Source organism: Colobus angolensis, unplaced genomic scaffold (genome assembly GCF_000951035.1).
Source record: "Colobus angolensis palliatus isolate OR3802 unplaced genomic scaffold, Cang.pa_1.0 Scaffold427, whole genome shotgun sequence".
NCBI lineage: Eukaryota > Metazoa > Chordata > Mammalia > Primates > Cercopithecidae > Colobus > Colobus angolensis.
The window spans coordinates 505,790-522,444 of NW_012117677.1; the positions used below are offsets into that span (position 1 = coordinate 505,790).

General features: G+C 43.1%; 1 protein-coding gene and 1 pseudogene across 3 annotated transcripts in view; one reads left to right on the forward strand and one right to left on the reverse strand.

Annotated features, from left to right (window-relative positions):
• ATXN7L1 (ataxin 7-like 1) overlaps positions 1-16,655 on the reverse strand; it is a 277,297-nt gene that overhangs the window by 212,648 nt on the left and 47,994 nt on the right. The gene's annotated exons all lie outside the window — the stretch shown is intronic.
• Positions 7,531-8,172, forward strand: LOC105522367 (annotated as a pseudogene).

Genomic DNA, 16,655 nt, shown 5'->3' on the forward strand with positions numbered 1-16,655 from the left:
GGGCTGGATGAGGGCAGCAAGGAATAAAAGTATATATGGGAAGAGAAGAGGGCCAAGGACTGAGCCTGGGGCTCTCCAAAGCTGAGACTGGGAGAAGCAGGAACTAGCAAAGGACTCTGTGTTGGAGCAGCCCAGGAGGTAGGAGGAAACCAAGAGTGCCGCGTCCTGGGGCCTGCATTTCTCCCCTGGCCCCACAGCTCCTGGTGGGCCAAGGCCTCCCTGCTGACCTACCTCAGCCACCTCTCCTCTTTCCCTCACAGGCTAAGTCCCAGACAGCTCACTGAACAGACCACTCTCAATGGCCCCCACACCTTGTCTTCAGACAAACTGTCTCCTCCGCCAGCTGCCCCTTTTCCTCCTGTTTTCTGGGTCTCAGCCTAAGAGCTCCCCTGCCCTGTGAATGCTTTGGACCACCCCAGGCACAGGGAGGCACCCTGCTCCCTTCTCAAGCCCCACTGGATGCTACCCTTGCCTCAACCTTAGTGCTCATCTCCTATCCTGGGGTTGATGGGGATGTCTGTCTCTGTACACAACCAGCTCCCTGGCACAGAGCAGGCCTGCAGTAAGCATTTGCTGAAACTGATGAATCCAAACACAGATGGCTGAAATGGGCCTCATAATACGGGTTATGTTAATAACCCGTATTAACACTAAGTTTGGAGTCAATGAAAACACATGAACTTTAAAAGTAAGGTTTCTTAAGTTATATCTCCCCTTCTTGTACCTGTTCAGTTGATTTCCAAGTCTCAAGAATAGTAGTCTACATATATTCCTGTTAAACTTTTAGATCTTGAGAGATGTAACTTAGACTAGCAAGATATTCGGGTCTTGATTCCGTCAGTTTCCATACTAGTTTTCAGGCTTAGCTTTCTGTTCTCCACCAACTTTACTGAGCACATCATCAACATCTTTACTTGAGTCCTTAATATGAAACGAAGCAGGACAGGGGCAGGAAAGAAGTTTGTAACATTTCCCTACAGTTGTCCCTCTGGCTCAGTTACGTCCCTCTCACTGCACAGATATTTACTAAGCACCGACTGTGGCATTGCTCTAGGTGTCAGGAATTCATCAGTGATAAACAAAGATCTAGCTGGGCACAGTGGCTCACATCTGTAATCCCAGCACTCTGGGAGGCTGAGGCGGGCGGGTCACTTGAGCCCAGAAGTTCAAGACCAGCCTGGACAACATGATGAAACTCTGTCTCTAGAAAAACCACAAAAATTTATCTGGGCATGGCACACACTGTGGTCCCAGCTACTTGGGAGGCTGAGGTGGGGGATCATCTAAGCCTGGAAGGTCGAGGCTGCAGTGAGCTGTGATTGCGCCCCTGCACTCCAGCCTGGGTGACAGAGTGAGACCCTGTCTCAAAAACAAGACAAAACCAAACCGAACCAAACCAAACTAAACCAACCCACCACCAAAACAAAGATCCCTTATCTCACTGACTTCTCCACAGATACCGCCTTTCAACCTGTTAAGAATTTACCTACTTGTATGACTTCATGTGGATTCCATCTTTTCCACATACATGACAGACTTTTGCCAAATGCTTTGTTAAAACCAGAGACACTATATCTATAATATTCCCTGGCCTCCCAGCCCAGGAGAAAAGGAGATGGGATTTCTCTGGTGTACACAGTTCTTAGTAAACCCAGGTTGGCTCCTGGTGTTCACTATCTTCTTTTCTAGCATTCACGATCTATAATTTTAACAATGCACACTAGACTCTTCCTTTATTTGTAAATTCTGAAACTAAGTTTTTTTTTTCCCCCCTTTTCTGGAAACCAGAAAATCATTTGGCCACTTTCTGTTTTTTGGGACATCTCCTTTTCTAACTCTGCTAAGCTTACCAAAAGCAATTTTCTCTTTCTCTCTCTCTTTTTCCCCCCAGTATCCTAGGATGTCATTATCCGAACCTGAATTCTGAACTTGAGATAGCTGGGTGTTTTCTGATAATTTCTCCATCTATCCTGGACTCCAATTTCCTCCCACCAGTATGAGTCCCACCCTTCCGAGGCTCAAATCTTTCTTTTTAATGCCCCTCTCTTCCTCTCTTCCTCCATTTCACCTTACACAAAAGCTGTCCTTCCAGAGGAGACGTCATCCTCAGGAAATTAGTCTAATAAAACCAACTTCACAGCAGTCCCCATTCTCTGTAGGGTCCCACATCTATCAGGTGCTCAGACCCTGCCCTTCAGGATGTATCCTCTCTACCTGGGGACCATCCAGTGTTTTCTCTCACTCAGCCTCCAACTGTGATCCCAATGCCAGCAGCTGTGCTGATGGACCCCCTGAAACCGACCTGGCAATTCACTATCCTCACCTCAGTGAGCTTTTAAAAACTCAATAAACTTTATCTTTGCCCCGCCTCCTACCACTTGAAGCTTTGGTGGCAATGATGATTGTGATGATGATGAAGATGTTGAAGAAGGGGATGGGGAGAAGGGAGAGAAACTATCAATTCAGTGTTTTCTAGCAGGATTGTTTGTTTTTTTTCCCCCAGGGTCTATGTCTGAGGAATAGGAAAGCTAGGATGCCTATATACATTAGCATAACTATTGGATTATGTTTACATATTTTAGGTTATTAATAGGTACTTTATGATTACTTGACTTTCAGGCAGTTGCTTTTTGTTTTTAGTTTTTTCTTCTACTTCTTAACTCCTTCCTCATTAGAGGGGCTTATTGATTCCAATGCTTAGAAATCCTTTAAAATACATGTGAGGAAGAATTATGTATGAGAAAGGAGGGAAGAAGAGTCAGAAAGGGGATTGACAGAGTTGCAAAATACTTGCAGAATTTAAAAGATAACATTAAATTTAAGTTGTCTCTCACTCCTCATGGCTAAACATTCAGAAAAGATACAGAAAATCTCATGTACAAATAAATTCTTTAAACAAGAAGAGAATGTTCTGAATGGCTTCCTCCTGGGGCTTTGTATTTATTACTTGGTTTCACAGAAATTGCCAGTCTAGAACAATCAGTTCATAGGACTGCTACAAAATATCATTTACTATTTACTGGAAACATATAAGAAATGGAACTGCTGCTAAGACAGGGTGGGGGGCAGTGGATGGGACTGGTCCTTTCTGGGGAGGGGGACCCACAATGCTCTCGTATTCCTCTGTCCCCACCTCAGTTTTTGCCTCTTCAGGGAAAAGATGTGAAATCACTCTTACATGTATATAAAGGTGTTCATTTCCTCTCTCTCAGACATTCTGAAAACTGCTTACTTGTGCCTGAAGAACCAGGTATTCTGGAGTGAAGAGGGGGAGAAGTACCAGGTGCAAGACCATCTGAGAGTCAGAAATCATTGAAATCTCACATTTGCATTTTGTGCTTGGCTCTAGGAAAAGGTATATACACTGCAGGCTGACTTTCTACCTTATAATAAGAGTTGTGTGATTCTGAAACCCCTAAATGTTCTACACTGAGATCACTTAGCTTTTTAAAAAAATGATAAAGAGGATATCTCATAAACTTCCAGAGAGAAAAACAGGTTGCATCAAGGACTCCGAATGGCACTGGGCTTTTCATTAGTAACACCAGAAGCTGGAAGGCAGTGAAGTGTTAGCTTCAAAAGTTGGAGGGGAAATTATTTTCAGCTGAAAACTCTATACCCATCTAACCATTATTCAGACTGAGGGAAGGACAAAGGCACTTTCAGACCCACATGACATTAAAAACTTTGCCTCCCAGGCACTTTCTCAGGAAGCTGTCAGAGGATGTACTCTCCCCTAAAATGGACAAACTAAAAAGTAGGAAGAAACAGGTCCAAGAAAAACAGGGATCTAAGCCTCAGAGGCACAGCGAAAGGAAGTCCCTGCATGATGCTCGGCAGCCTGCCTAGGGAATGACAAGTCTAGACTGGAGCAGGAGGTGGAGGATTTGGGAGTTGGGGACCGAGAGTTCACAGGATGCTTGTGAGCATTTGGCAGATGCCACTGGTAGATGATATTTGGGAGAATGTGCAATGGGTATCTCATAGAAAAAGCAGTCTTTTAAGGGCGATGATTAACTAAAAGAAAAACAAAAAGTTATACAAGAAAGGAAACCGAATCCCAGTACAATAGTTGGCTCCTTAGTGAATAATATTTAAATCACCATCATACTGTAAACACTGACCATGAATTTTGCCCACCTGTATAGCTTTACTGGGAGGATGGGGAGGAGAAGTGAGGGTGGGTGGTACAAGAGGGTCAAATTCTTCTAATGGGAAGTCAGTAGATAGTGTTTAAAACCAATAAATCAGGAATGCAGTCTAAGCATCTAATTTAGAGGGGTCAACACCAGAAAAAATAACAAAAAAGATTTTACAGAGGTTGTTCTGGGGAGAGGGTCTGGAGGCCGGGGAGAATCTGAGAAGGGCACTGGCTGAATTTTAAACTGCTTTTAGAAAACTCTGATAGAAAACAATTTAAGGATGCACTGCCTTGAGATTTTTATATACACTAGCTTTTAATAGGAGAAATGGGGTGACAAAGCAACTCAAAATGAGAGGTTAGGGTGGAGGAGGATAAAGAGGAAGTATTGCAAAATTCTCTGTGTGAAATGTTTCAGATTCAGAACCTATAAATGTGATTTTCCTGCTGCTGAAAACTTCCAAGCACAGCACTCCCGCAATGCTCCCTTCCCCGCAGCCCTCAGGGAAGGGGCCCAGCTGCCAAGAAGTTTCCCAACATCGCTGCCACCCTCACTGTACCTGTTCCTGGCCCAAGTGGAGGCCCCAGTGGGAAACGTGTGCTGTCTCACTTTCAGTTGGGAGCTGGAATGTTCTGGAAGGTTTGTTCCTATGCGGGACAAGCCAAGAACTCTAAGGAGTTCTAAGCTAAGTTCTCTAAGCCGAGAACCCTGCAGAGCACGGGGAGCACAGTGAGATGCAACTGATGACAGCTGTCACAAACATTGACCACTGAATTTAGAAAACAGGGGGAACAGGCATGGGTCACTTATCAGTACTTTACCCCAGCAGGCGGGGTTCTGGTGAAAGTAGTCAAGGAGGGGAAGCTCAGCAAAGAGGATACAAAGGATATTTTATTTAACTGAGAGCTTCTCCTCCTCAAGGGCTGTAGACATAAAAAGGCAACATTTTCCCAGCAGACTAGGAAAGTGTTAAATTATACTGGTGTTTACTCTCTCATTTCCAAGGCCTGGGAGCGGATGGGATATTTATTTTTATTATCTCTCTGATGTGTTTAGCGACCCTAATGAGGGCAGAAAGTCAACAAACATTTGATTGAAAACAGAGATGTCAATGTGCACCCTCTACCTACTGTTGATACAGGAGAAAGCAATTTCAATAAGATTGAAACAATTAGACTTGAAGATTGCTGTATGCAAACCACATGAAAATGGAAGCCTACTGCTCAGTGTGTAGAAAAAAATAAACCACTGTCTGTTGGTGGTTTTTTCTTCTGATTATATTAAAGTAAATGCTTGCATGTTATATTTACTGAAGTTGAAAACTGTACTGAGGTTATGTAAGAGAATATTCCTATTCTTAGGACACATACACTGAAGTAATTGGTAAAATACCACGAAGAATGTAACTTGCCCTCAAATGGTTCAGAAAAATATTATGTGCGACTATTAAAAATATATCTGGATCGGTCTCTCTCTCTCCCATTGCCTATCCCCAAGAAACAGAAGGACAAAGCAAATGGAGTAAAATGTTAACAATAGTTGGGCCAGGGCAATGGCTCACACCTATAATCCCCGCACTTTGGGAGGCTGAGGCTGGAGCAACACTCAAGGCCAGGAATTCGGATCAGCCTGGGCAACACAGCAAGACCTCTATCTGCCTCCCCCCTACCCAAAAAATTAAAAAATTAGCTGATGCAGTGGTATACACTTGCAGTCTCAGCTACTCCGGAGGCTGAGGTGAAAGAATTGCTTGAGCCAGGAGTTCCAGGTTACAGTGAGCTATGACTGTGCCCCTGCACTCTAGCCTGGGCAATACAGCAAGACCCTGTTTCAATAAATAAATGTTGAATTTGGGTACAGGCTATAGAATGTTCTTTGTGCTATTCTTATTTTTGATGTTTTTGGAAATTTGAAATTATTTCCAAATAAGTTAAAAGTCATATAAAATCAAACGAAGCTGTAAGAAAATCACTGAGGTTTCACAAGCATTCCAAAAGCATCCTGGTGAGTGCTGGATACCAGACTCTCAATTTAACAAGCTGTCCGGGCTAAAATCCTCGTCTTTTTAAATTAAAAAAAATTTTTTGAGATGGGGGTCTCACTCTGTTGCCCAGGCTGGAGTGCAGTGGAGAGATCTCAGCTCACTGCAACCTCTGCTTCCTGGGCTTAAACAATCCTCCTGCCTCAGCCTCCTGTGTGGCTGGGGCTACAGGCATGTGCCACCACGCCCAGCTAATTTTTGTATTTTTTGTAGGGATGGGGTTTTGCCATGCTGGTCAGGGATCCTCATGGGATCCTCCTGCCTCAGCCTCCCAAAGTGCTGGGATTACAGCATGCGAGCCCCCACGCCCAGCCCCTTGTCTTTTGAAATAGATTTAGAATCAGTAAAACAGTGTTAGAATGTTCAAGGTGAAAGCAAACGACTCTTTCAGGGTTTAACTCTGTAATGGCCCAAATTCAAGACTGAATGATCAGCTGTCCTAACATTTTGGTTTAAAAGAAAGGAACCATCTAGCTGTCTTACCAACTTAAGATAATTCAGAAAAGGAGGTCCCCAAAAGTTTGGGCACTACTGGGTAAGTCTGCAGGCTCCAAAGATGCAGTATGCATTGAAGCTGGCATGTACTAGGATAAAGCTGCATAAAAATGCATAATGTATGCAGGGGAAATGCTTTACCTAAAAACTGGGGTACCAGAACCACTCAGGACCCCAAAACACTGCAGCTAGAAAAGATTATGATTCTATCCCTTGTTGTTAAACACATGGGGACAGCTAATCTACCCATTGGATTTTTTTTTTTTTTTTAAGTTCTGGGGTACATGTGCACAACGTGCAGGTTTGATACATAGGTATGTATGTGCCATGTTGGTTTGATGCACCCATCAACTCATCATTTACATTAGGTATTTCTCCTAATGCTATCCCTCCCCCAGCCCCTTCCCCCCACCCCCGACAGGCCCTGGTGTGTGATGTTCTCCACCCTGTGTCCAAGTGATCTCATTGTTCAATTCCCATCTATGAGTGAGAACATGCGGTGTTTGGTTTTCTGTCCTTGTGATAGTTTGCTGAGAATTATGGTTTCCTACCCATTGGATTTAATTCAATTTTTATATTTCAGGATCAAAGTTACTCTTGCGGGGAGGGGCTCAGTCACTGGGAGGGGTTCACAAATGGCATCTTGGTGACCCTACAAAGGGTGATGGCCTCATATGAGTTTGTACATTTGTTTTATGAAGCTTTCTGTATCCGGGTTGGCTATGTAACAAAAAATTTGTATATGCTGGATATTTAACAATAAAAAAGTTTAAAATTAGAGCAAAGCAAATTGCATTAACTTGTGTTTGGGATTCAAAAAAAAAAGTATCCTTTCCCGGGGGACTGCTGAAGATGACAGAGGGGCAGGTCCTGGTGCTCGATGGTCGAGGGCATCTCCTGGGCCGCCTGGCGGCCATTGTGGCTAAGTAGGTACTGCTGGGCCGGAAGGTGGAGGTCGTGCGCTGTGAGGGCATCAACATTTCCGGCTATTTCTACAGCAACAAGTTTACCTGGCCTTCCTCCGCAAGCGGATGAACACCAACACTGCCCGAGGCCCCTACCACTTCCCGAGGCCCAGACCACTTCCGGGCCCCTATCCACACCTTCTGGCGGACCTTGAGGCATGCTGTCCCTCGAGACCAAGCGAGGCCGGGCCGCCCTGGATCCCCTCAAGCTGTTTGAGGCATCCCACTGCCCGATGACAACAAAAAGCGGAGGGTAGTTCCTGCTGCCCTCAAGGTCATACATCTGAAGCCTACAAGAAAGTTTGCCTACATGGGGCACCTGGCTCACGAGGTTGGCTATAAGTACCAGGTAGTGGCAGCCACCCTGAAGGAGAAGAGGAAGGAGAAAGCCAAGATACACTATCGGAAGAAGAAACAGCTCATGAGGCTATGGAAACAGGGTGAAAAGAACGTGGAGAAGAAAACTGTCAAATACACAGAGGCTCACAAAATCCATGAACTCCTGGTCTGAGCCCAGTAAAGACTGTTTATTCCTAAAAAAAAAAAGTGTGTGCCTCATTCAGATGTCCTCCACCCCATCTGATCCTAATGCCTGTAGGTCACAGCAATAGAAGCAAAGCCTTTCAAACTAATATTCAAGAAAATCATCAAAGTGTACCTATCACCAGGAAGTCATATTCGCCCGCCTTGGCCTCCCAAACTGCTGGGATTACAAGGCGTGAGCCATGGTGCTTGGCTGGGTTGGGTTTTTTTAATTGTATATTTCCCTCCATGTCCTTGGAAGACTCAGTTATAATAAATCAACATATCTCATGTTGAAATGTGATTCCCAATGTTGAAGGTGGGCCCTATTAAGAGGTGATGAGATCATGGGGGTGGATCCATCATGAATGGTTTAGCACCATCCCCTTGGTGATAAGTGAGTTATTGCTCAGTTCATGCGAGATCTGGTTGTTTAAAAGTCTGGGACCTACCCTCCATCCCCTTGCTCCCACGCTCGCCATGTGACATGCCTGTTCCTGCTTTGGCTTCAGCCATGATTGTAAGCTTCTTGAGGCTTTCACCAGATGCTAAGCAGGTGTGTTGGTGCCATGCTTCCTGTACAGCCTGCAGAACCATGAGCCAATGAAACCTCTGTGTTTTTTTTGTTGTTGTTGTTGTCTGTTTTTTGAGATGGAGTTTTGCTCTTGTTGCCCAGGCTGGCGTGCAATGGCGTGATCTTGGCTCAGTGCAACCTCCGCCTCCCGGGTTCAAGCGATTCTCCTGCCTCAGTCTCCTGAGTAGCTTTGATTACAGGCATGTGCCACCACGCCCGGCTAATTTTGTATTTTTAGTAGAGACGGGGTTTCTCCATGTTGGTCAGGCTGGTCTTGAACTCCCAACCTCAGGTGATCCACCTGCCTCGGCCTCCCAAAGTGTTGCGACTACAGGCGTGAGCCACTGCGCCTGGCTGAAACCTCTGTTTTTATAAATTACCAAGTCTCAGTTATTCCTTTATAGTCATGCAAAAAAACTGATTAACACACACCTGCTGCTGCTGCTGCTGCTGCTGCTTTAAGATCCTGTGCAGTGAGTCTGGGTTTCTAACCTCAAGAGAGTGGCTAGCACAGGAGATCGCTAGTCTCCTTCCAATTTTGTCCTGTTGAATGGCATAGAAGATTGGTTATATGGATATCAGAGAGAGGAGTCACTAACAAAGATGAAAATGTAGAACTCATTTGATAGGTGGAAGAGTAGGGTGGTTTCTGGTATAGGTTTTGGAGACAGCAATCTGAATTTGAATTGTGGCTCCACCATGATTGTGAGCAAGCTATTTAACCTTTCTCACCTTCAGTTTCTTTAACTGCAAAATGGAAATGGAAACAGTGAGGATTAAATGGGATCTCACATGGCACAGACTGGTATAAAGCAAGTGCGCAGTACAGTTAACTGTGATTATTGCTCCTGTGCTCACAATACTTCCTTTAACTGGTGCTTGGAACATCTTATTTTCCCCTTGCATAATTAATCCTCTACTTTGGCTGATGCCAGAAATGCAGTTTTGCTATATGTGACACTGCACATACTCCAAGTGTGTAAGCCCCAGACACCTTTCAGTGACACTGCTGTGGGGCTTAGTGACTTGCCACCAGGCAGCCCACATAATTGTCTTGCTGAAGTTATAGAGCCCTTCCCTATTCTTCAGCTGGACACACTGAAATTCTTCGAGTCTCAGAAACAACATTGCTGCTTCTCAACAATAGATTTACTTTCTCAAAATCCATAATGTCAGCTGGGCGCAGTGGCACACAGCTGTAGCTCCAGCTACTTGGGAGGCTGAGGTGGGAGGATTGCTTGAGCCCAGGAGTTTAAGGCAGCCTAGGCAACACAGCAAGACCCTGTCTCCAAAAATAAATCCATAACGTCTATAGTGTGGACAACATAACACCCTTGGAGCTGTAGGGAGAAAGGTGCTCTCCTTTGAATGGAGAGGATGGTACTGACTAGCTGCAGAATTTGGGCTTGGGTTGCTTTATGGTTTTGTCTCTCTTTCTAAGTAAGGATGAGAGACTTTCACTGCTTCACTTGTCCACCTTCGCATCATTACTTCTTATGACCCACAGGAAGGATATCTAGGGTGAAAGAATAAACTCAGGGAGAAGTTATTGGCTGGGGCATGGAGGTGACTAATTGGTCACACAATTGAGTTTGCATGTTGAGTGCTGAGTGCCTTGCAGTTTATAAAACACCTTCAGAGCCCATTTCATTCTCACAGCCACCCTATGATGAGGAAGCCAGGGAAATTGTAGTATTTTTATTACCACTTTACAAATGAGGAAACTGAGGCTTAGAATTAAGTAGCTTGTCCAGTATCTCATAGCTAAGCAATGGTGGATGGTATGACCAAGTCCTCATTTCCATCCTCCCAGTGAGTTGTTTCTAAGTGAGCTTTATACGCCCAAGATCATCTATTAGGATGGGGAAACATATTAAAACTTCTCGTTCTAGTTATTTTTAGCTTGCCTTTTTAACTTTTAAATTTTGTTTCATAGTATCAGTAATGTATTAGACTAGTATATGCATGTAATTTATAATTAAATACACATGCTTTTGGGTTCCAGCTCCAAAAAATCATACTGATAAGGGTGCATGATTAAAATAGCTTGGAAGCCACAGCTCTAAGGAGGAGTCTTGCTAATACTGGAGATTAACAGATTCTCTGGCCCTTTATCTTTTTTTTATTTATTTATTTTGCTATTATTACTTTTGGTCAGGAACTTTTATTGGTCTGTGTTCTTCAGATTACACCACAATCTTGTGAAGTGGTAATCCTGATTTTCTAGAGTAGCAGAAGGTGTTTTCTATCTCCTACAAAGTCTAAGGCTGACATGAATCACCTTTTGTTGAAAGGCTGTTCCGGTGCTTTGCAAACATGATGGCTCCCAGCTCATACAGCAGAGGCAACCCCATTTCCATATCATTTGTGGTCACTTACAAATAGCAAAGGTTCAAGTAAGCATATGGGTTCCCAGGTGTCTGCACCTTGGTTCTTGAATCATAACAGGCACAAGCTTCTCTTTATAGGTTTATGTTACTAACTAGACTTGCTACGCTGTGGCATTCAAGAGCATGGTACTTCCAATAAACACTATATTGGAAGGAATTACTGTCTGATTTGTTCATTGCTCCATCCCCAGCAGTGCCTGGAACCCACTTGGTTCCACTGTCTGTTGTCTGGCTGAATGAATGGTGGATTAATGGTTACTCCTCAATTTTATCTTTTCTCTTGACCAAGACATCCCTAAAATGACAGTAAAGAAGTGAAAAAGAGTGCAGAGACAATGGAAATGGGAGATATCAGCAAACAAGCACATGTTTTTGGAAGACAGGTGAGGAGTGATTGCTGACTGGGCAGAGTGGAGGAAACAGTGACCTATGTGTCTACAGAAAGGAGTATGGATGTGAAGTGAGTATATCTGCCTGGGATATAACCCTTGGGAGGCCTGGGAGCTGCAGGCACTGTATACTTCAGATGGCTGGGATGATGTGAGGGGAGACTGCTTGAGAGTCTGAAGGTTTGTTTACTGGAGAAAAGGGTTAGAAGAGGATCCAGACCAGGGGACAGGAGGCACGGTGAAGTGATGGGGTGACGGGAAGGCTAAACAGAGAAGATGGACTGAGGGTGGCCACTCTCATGGCGTGATGGCCTCAGGCCTCTGCCTCCATCTGCTCTTAGAGCATGCTCTGGGCAGGAAAAGGGATAATTCATCTCTGAAAAAACAGAGAGGAATTCTTTTAAGAAAAGGCCTCCACATGCTGGCAACTGAAAATTCTCTAAAGAAATGATGAGTTCGCAATGTAATCCCTCTATACAATGGGCCACCAGTAAAAAGCTCCACTGAAACACCCTGAACCTCCGAGCCGCTTGTAGTGCCTCACTCTTAAATATGAATGGCCAAGGATCACCAGACATTTAAAGAAAGCACCCACCTGAAAGAGACTGAGACACAATGACCAGGAATAGAGGAATACGGAAGCTACACGACGAGTAGAAGAGAACTTCAAAAACACTTATTAATGTCCTCAGAGAGAGAAAAACCAAAACCAGGATGCGATGGTAAGAGAAAAAGCAGAAAACAATCAAGAGCTCTTGGAAATTAAAAATATGATAGGGTGACATAAAAAAAATCTTACTAGAAGGCTTACAAGAGCCTTCAAAAAAGAAAACAAAAGCAAACAGAAAGTAGAAACTGATAGAGTTTTACAATCCATAAGGTCCAATATCTGACAAAAGGAATTCTAGAAAGGAGAACCAAGTAAATGGGGAGGAAGAAACTAAAACAAAACAAAACACCACCAGTACAAGAACATTTTCCAGAATTGAAGAATATGCATTTCCAAATTAAAAGGGCCCACCAGTGGAGCGCCCAACCCAAAGAAAGAAAAAAAGACCTCCATGGGCGTGAACCCGGGAGGCGGAGCTTGCAGTGAGCTGAGATTGCGCCACTGCACTCCAGCCTGGGTAAGAGAGCGAGACTTCCTCTCAAAAAACAAAAACAAACAAACAAACAAAAACCTCCATGGCACATTACTGAGTAATTTCAGATCAACAATGATACAGCGAAGATCCTATAAGCTTTCGGAGAGCAAAAGAGGTCTCACGCAGGACTGGCATCTCATATTAAGAGTGACACTAGAGCCAGAGGACAATACAAAAATGGCTTTAAAATCCCGAGGGAAAATTATTTCCAACTTTGAATGTTCTGTAGCCACCAGATTACTAATCAAGTCTGAGGACAGATCCACGACATTTCCATATTTTGACAACTCAAAAAATTTACCTTTTATGTAGGATGCCCCGGAAGAGTAGTCCTAGCAAAAGAGGGAGTAAATTGAGCAGGAGGAAGACAGGCTTCCAGTCAGTGGACTTCCCAAGACAATGGAGAGGGAAGCCATTGTCACAGAGCAGCAGCACAGCAGGCTGAGGGTCTAATGGGCTCCAGAAAATACAGGGGAATTGATGGGTTTATCCAGTATGTCTGACCAGCTGGGCAAAAAATAGTGACAAGATATACCCAATCTAGTGGGCAAAATTAAGGATAAACATATAGGTAAGAATACAAGTAAAAACCATGAGGCAATAATTTTAGGACAAGCAAAAACCTACATACGAGAGGAAGTGGAATTGCCAGTATTATCTAATATTGGTAGACGAAGACAGAGTCAATAAGCATGTTTTTAAGACACAAGGAAATAAATACTCCTTGGCTTTGTAAGTGAACAGTATAAATGCCTCTCACTATCCAAATACTTAGCCTTCATCCTTTAGAAGGGAACAGATTTGGATACTTTTCTGGAAGTTGTTCCTCATCATTTGAAATTCCACTACTCACATCTGAAACCCAAAAACCAAATAAATTTGGATGTACAGTGTCTCTCATTTTCTGAGCTTGTTATCTAACTTAGAAACTGGATAGATTCAGATACTTGATATTTACAAGCTTGATGTAACCACATACCTTCACTGAGGATGGAGAAGCCTTAGGGAAGGGATGGAGGAAGGAAAGCAGGTGGAGATGTGTGACAGCCAAACCCTACTTTACATGATGGAAGGTTCAGAGATCACCTAAATACCTAAAACCGATAAATGCAGAAGACTCATATGCATACACTTCATAGAGATATGGAGTAAATACTAGAAGAAACAGCTAAAAGAGTGAAAAGTCGTTGCCTCTAGGGAGACAGGATTAGCAGTGGGTAGAGACAGGGCAAGGGACTGCCATTGGATTAAGTTTTTAGTACAACTTGGCTTCTAAACTGTACATATATTACTTTGGGGGAAAAAAGCACATAAAAACTTTAATAAGAACACTAGCCTGGAGAACTGTGCTCTGTCTCAATGTCTGTCACCAGCCAACTGTGTCTGGTTGAGCAAGACACTTTGATCTCCAGGTCTCAGTTGCTTCATCTATAAAACAAGGAGTTGGAGTCCTTCCCAACTGTCCAATTCTATGACTGCATGGTTCTAATGTGCAAATTTGGGTTCTCTGCCAATGTTGGTGGTGTTATCCAAGCTTGAATTACTGGGTTGTAATATTATTTAGCATTGTGCTAAGAAAATAGCATTTTATTACATAGATATATATCTATAAAATGGAGACATCTGGAAAAACGTGCAATAGGAGAGTCTTGTGATTTGTGAGAGAAACAGAGGAATGTAAATTGTGACTATTTTGCAGAAGAGTGCGATATAGAAGAAAACACAGGATCATCAAAGAAGATAACACAACATGGCCACCAAGAAACAAACAAAGCAATAATAATCAAACAGACAAGGAGGGTTACACCCAGACCAGGTCTAAATGAGACAGAGGCTGGGGAATGGAGAAATAGGACCTTCCCATGGTATTTATACAGGTGAACAGAGAAGTCTGAATGGTAGATGATTTTGGCAAAAGCTTGAGACTGGGGATGAAAAATGATGAGAAAGATAGAAGCTATATTATTTTACAAGAGACTTACAAATATTTTACCTTTGGGGATATAGAAGGAAGAGCTGATAGGGTTTGCCATCGAGGACGAAGATATGAAAAAGACACAAGACAGCAGGGACCACCTGAACTACAGGTGTCCAGGAAGCACAACATCTCAGAGTAAGGCAACCTTGGATTCTACTCCAACGCGTGTTTAATGTATGCAGAACGGAAGGTGAGATTGAAAAGGAAAGGATGGGGACTCTGTCTTTGCTGACATAAGCAAGCTCTGGGTCAAGAATACAGAAAAAAATCTGACAGTCAAAGTGCCATCCATATTTGCTGAAATTGACTTCTCTTGTTGGATTTGGAACCTCTTTCCAAAACAAACAGCAAACTTCCTTTAGATCCAGGCAGTAAAATTCATTTTTATATCATTCATTAAACATTTAAACCATTCACTTAAAAAAAGAACAAACATTTTTATTGTGGTAAAATAAACCACTCATTCTTATGGACACGGTACTCTTTCATGTCTTTAGGAGAATAATAGCAAAGGTTTATTGAGTACTTACAGTTCAGAGACCATTCTAAAAGCTTTATGCAAAATATAGTTGACCCTTGAACACCATGGGTTTGAATTGCATGGGTTCACTTATACACCAAAGTTTTTCAACCAAATGAGGTTGAAAATACAGTATTTGTGAGACACAAAACTCGCCTGCACAGAAGGCTGACTTTTCATATATTCGGGTTCCGCAAGGCCGACTGATGGATGTGAGTAAGCACGGATTTTGGTATACCCAGGGGTCCTGGAACCAATTCCCCGTGTATACTAAGGATGACTGTATCTTGTTTAATTTTTTCAATAACCCTATGAAGTAGCTACTATAGATCCACAATCCCTTGTCCAAAGCTCTTGGGCTTAGTGGTTTTCCCAAATTGAATTTATCAGGTTTTATTTAGTAAGGTCATATGGTGTACATTATATAACACCAGAGCAGTCAGGGGCTGCATCCTATAATCAGAAACACTAACATTTCTGCAGTGAAACATAGGAATAATCATACTAATTTGGATAAAGTGCATAATAAATAGTCATATGTCAGTTCAGGGCAGACTTTGATGCCACATTAGTGTGCCTCAAATTTAGGGGAAAAAAAACCCAACTTTGTGTTCAGAGTGCTTGAAATGCAGTCTTTAGAAATGCAGATCAGAATTTTTATCCCTATTTGATAGATGAGAAAACCAAGGCACAAAAAAATTACATAACTTGCCCCAAGGGTCAGGGATTGACCCAGGCAGTGTGGCCCCAAACCTAGGTTCTTGACTGCCCTTGCCATATTGCTTCCTTCTATGTGGCTCACAGTTTAGGGTTGGGTGTAGATGGCATAAATTACATTTTTACCATGCAAGTAGTTAAGCAACCTGGTATTCAGAACAACACAGAGTCCTGCTGATATGGAAGAGAGCCAGGTGACATCAACGCTTCCCATCCCTGAAGGACAGGGAGAATGACCTGGAGGAAGCCTAAGGTGTGGAGTTGTCCATAGCAGATCTTGAACCAGAAAGGCTCCAGGCACACACAGCATCTTGGAAAGGGGCTGTGCTTGCTTTTAATCCCATGGGATGAGGAAAATACAACAAAGTCCCAGATAAACCAGGTAAATATGGCCAGTGAGACGGGTGAATATGAATGTAAGAACTGAGAAGGCAACAAAGAGAAATAATGACTACTGTTTATCAAACACATACTCTATGCCAACTACTGTACGAAGCACTTTGTAAGCAATATCATGTTTTTTCCATGCAAAAAGTTTCTGAGGGAGAAACCATTATTATTCTCATTTTGTAGAAGAGGCTGAAGCTAAATGCACACAGTCCACAGTTTGTTGGAGGCAAAGCTTAAGGGGAAGAAAGAGCTGGTGGGAGAAAAAGTACAGGGTTTGGAAGCTAGAAAATTCACTGGGTGAGATGAGAGCTGTGAGCACTGACAATTTCTAAAGAAGCAATACATGGACTCCACCGGCAAGGGTATTCATGGCTTATGCAATGAGAG